This window comes from Coenobita brevimanus, chromosome 24 (genome assembly GCF_032717465.1).
Source record: "Coenobita brevimanus isolate Jiangsu-jjx chromosome 24, ASM3271746v2, whole genome shotgun sequence".
Lineage (NCBI taxonomy): Eukaryota > Metazoa > Arthropoda > Malacostraca > Decapoda > Coenobitidae > Coenobita > Coenobita brevimanus.
This window is the reverse complement of record NC_136977.1, coordinates 62,848,334-62,852,649: the sequence shown is the minus strand read 5'-3', so window position 1 is coordinate 62,852,649 and position 4,316 is coordinate 62,848,334.

Below are 4,316 nucleotides of genomic sequence, written 5' to 3'. Positions count from 1 at the left end.
TCGCTCTGTCACCCACCATTTGACTGCCCTCGCCCACCTCACTCCCCCTTCCCTCATATACCTCTCAACTCCATCCCTCCATCTCATCCTTGGTCTCCCCCTCCCTCTCTCTCACTCCACTTCACCTACATATGCCCTTTTAGTCAGTAGTACCTTCTCCATTCTCTCCACATGTCCAAACCATCTCAGTGTATTTCTCCTAATTTTCTCAATCACATCCACATCTACCCCACAACGTTCTTTCACTTCTTCATTCATCAACCTGTCACATGTCACTCGACATGCACCTCTCAGGTAACTAATTTCCACAGCTCTCACTCTCAACTTGTTTCCCACTAGCAATGTCCACACCTCGCTTCCATACGTCAGGGTAGGGATCACAGTACTATCATGCAGTGACTTCTTAACCTCCATACTTACCTCCCTATCATACAGTGACTTCTTAACTTCCATACTCACCTCCCTATTTCTTATCACCACTTTCAGTGAACCAACAACCTTCCTTCCCTGCTGCACCCTTTCAAGCATTTCATCCCCAAAACTTCCATTCTTACTCTTCACACTATAATTTCAAATACTAGGTGAACTGCTGTTTGTACTGCCCTTTGTTATGGAAAAGGGAAAAAGTAAAAATATTAAGATCATACGCTGAACACTAAAGACCTGTTTCCCGCAGAAGTAATTGTTGTTAGTTATTTTTATGCAAGGTAGAAGAAACCAAAGGCCAGAAGCATGCAAGATTGTTCCTCCAAGAAAAAAACAAGATAAGAGAAAGTCAGGTTCAAGATCTGCTCGTTTCAAGATGCCTGGACACTGCGTTTGAAAGACAGGAGATTGTAGGCAATGGGAAATACAGACAGAGGAAGACAGTTCCAGAGTTGACCTGTTGAATATGTGAAGGACTGGGAGTAATAGTTAACTCTTGGATTAGAGAGTTGGACAGGAAAGGGATGAGAGTTTGTTGCTAAACGGGCACTATGCACCTGCTGTAGTTGTGGAACGGTACAAGCAAAACTGTTTAGAGGAGCCGTAACCACTGAAGTAGTGTCAGAAGAGACAAAAGAGATAAAGATGCAACAGTGCGGCAAAGAGACAGAGGTTGAAGGGAGCCATTAAAAAAGAGGAGAATTAATTAGAATAAAAGCTTTTGACTCCACCCAGGCTCTTGTGAATGCAGGATGAAGTCTTCTTTTTGCAATCCACTATCCTCCTTTCTGGGGATGAGGAAGGAAGTGAAGGATGTTTGTACAACTAGGCAGTGAAGTTACCTGATTATATTAGTGCCACTGCATGGAGCTGTAGGGGCCAGACTAAGGTCTAGGCCTGGCAGGCCATAGACTTGGGCCCACACCTTGAGGGGTTCCTACACACTGAAGGGGTCTACACTCAGTGGCTAGATTGTCTGAGGGAAGTGGCCCACAGAATGTTGACTTACATGAGAAATACTTTGCATAATAAATCTGTGAGTTTTACTATAAATACTTCAAACTTGTGCTGGGGTCAGAAGACTCCTTTACCAATACAAAGAGGTGCCTTATGTATGTAGAAGCATTCCACACAGTTGTGTTAAAAAAAACCACCATTCTGTTATATTAATGTATAATGACATTCCAATATGTTAAAAGTAATTCATGATCACATCTCTGCTGTCTGAAAACTGGAGGACTAACCAGTCCTAATAATTCATAGCACCATATCAGTGCATAATAAGTAGTATTGTATCATCCTCTTCACTTGTGCTGCTTCCTTCTTCATTGCTCATACACTTCTCACTTTTCTTTGCTTCTACTTCCCTCCTATCGTGTCTTCTACCTCCCTCTTCTTTTCTACATCCTTCTTTGTATTTTCTTTCCTTCTCCCTCCCTCCTGTCATCTCTTATCTTCACTTCTAACCTGTCTTTGCCCCTCTTTTCTGTTATACATCCCTCTTCACTGTTTTATTGCTTCATTTTCTCTTCTCTTCAACCTGCCTGTTGTTCTCCACTACCTCCTCCTTTTCTGCCTCCCTCTTTCCTTTTTTTTTTTTCCCATCTACCTTATCCTTTTCAACTCTTTTCTGTTCTATCTTCCTTTCCTCTTCTCTTTTCCAGTAATTTTGTCTTCCTCTCCACAGAACTTCATGATATGCAACACATCTCTCTATCTATCTACAGCCAAACATCTTAATCCTGTAAGGGGTGGCCATAAACAAATCAGCTCCATGTTGTTGTCCCCTGCCATTACACTGCCCTCCCCAAACTGACCCCCCCCTCCCATATACCTGTCCACTCCTTCCCCCCATCTCATCCTTGGTCTCCTCCTCCCTCTCCCCTCCTCCACCTCACTCACATACACTCTCCTTATTAGTCACTCATTCTCCATCCTTTCTACATGGCCAAACCACCTAAGGCAATTTCTTTTGACACTTCCAGTCACATCCACACCACAATGCTCCTTCACTTCCTCAGTCATCAGTCTGCCATTCCATGTAACACCACACGCTCCTCTCAAATAACTCATTTCCATTGCTCTCATTCTTGTGTCCTTTTAACAAGATCAAGCTTCACTTCCATATGTTAGAGCTGGTATCAAAATATTGTCATGCAATGACTTTTTTACTTCCATACTTACTTTCCTATTTCTTATCAGTGCTTTCAAGGAATCAGCAACTTTTCTTCCCTCTTGTATCCTTTCAGGTATTTCATGCTTACTCGTCACATCACCCAAGTACTTAAATGCAGTCACATTTTCCACTTCCTCACCATCCATCTTCATTGTGCATTCAGTGACTTTATTTCTCTCAAAGACCACAACTTTACTCATCCCTATATTCACCTTTAGATTCTGTTTCTTACACTCTCCCAAACTCATTCATCAAGCCTTGCAGTTCCCCTTCATCTTCACTTAACAATACAGTATCATCTGCAAACAACAGAACAGGAGGTTTCTAAATGCTGCCCTTTCTCATTACGGCCACACAAATATCCACTGCCCTAGCTTGTTATAACTCCATCCGCATACAGACTGAACAACCATGGAAACATGACACAACCCTGTTTATGTCCAACATTCAGACAGAAAACTCATTCAGTTCACCATACAAACATACTGCAGCTCTTGTTCATACATACTCTTCACAGCATTCAACAGCTTCTTTACTCCATATAGAGTATTCTTAATATTTTCCACATTCCACATGTGGGGCTTAGCACTCCACAGATCCTTAATATGTCCCTCGAAGGTATCCTTCTCTAGTACCACATAACTACTTGATGTGGCTTAATATCCCAAAATGGTGCATAACTAAAGCTGCCACATTACCTGTGCATTAAATTAAAGTACCCTGTAAACAAAAAGGCAAGTACTAGTGGTGTTTGTATCACCAAATGTACAAATGTATTGCATTACTATAACAGGTAAATTAAATTCTTATGCAATACCATTCCATATCTTTTTTTGTCCTATTATATGAAAATTACCAGCAAAAATATGAATCTGGCTTTTTATACCTTACAAGGAGAGAGCATTTGGTTTATATACATTCCATCAAGTTTTTTCTAGCTCTGGACCCTAACTCACCCCATACTGGGGTGGGAAAGGTGGTCTGGATGATGATAAACATGTTGAAGGGCTGATCCTTGCAATGGTTACTGCAAGTTAAAGGATGGTTACTATGGCAGTGGTAGAGCTAACATTAGTTATTTACCAAATGGACACAGCCTTTCCATATTATCTACTGAAATGAGTCTTTTACAGGTTGCTTGTTATTATTCCTGGATTACCACAGCTATCTATCTATCTATTGCCAGACGCCATAATCCCATAAGGGGTTGCCATTTGACTTTGAGTTATTTGCTTTACAGGGAGGGGCACTAACCCTACACCAACCCACATGCTGACACGTAGGGAGCACATATGGTTTGGTTATACGGTTACCACCCAGCGTTATAAATGGTTTCTTGGCTTACAATACAGGAAATCATTTGGCTTGTCACTCAATGTAAAGCCACCTGTAAAGGAAAGAAAAGCAATAAGTGACAGGAAAGATAGGATAAATAGGAAGAGAGGAGGACAGGCACAGAAAAAGAATGATAAAGACTAAGGAAGAAGTGTGCAGCACTACACCAAGTGAGTGGATGATGGTTGCCAACACCTACCACCATAGCTACTGGGGATATTTAAACTTGCCAATGAAAGCTATACCGTAAATGAGGATTTAGAATACGTACCAGGATGCAGTGATTAAAAACATGGAAAAGAAAAGAAAAAACAATGCTTGGCCTTAACTCCTACGCGTCGGTTGACGTGTATAACTGTTAAGAATTGGGGTGTGGTGC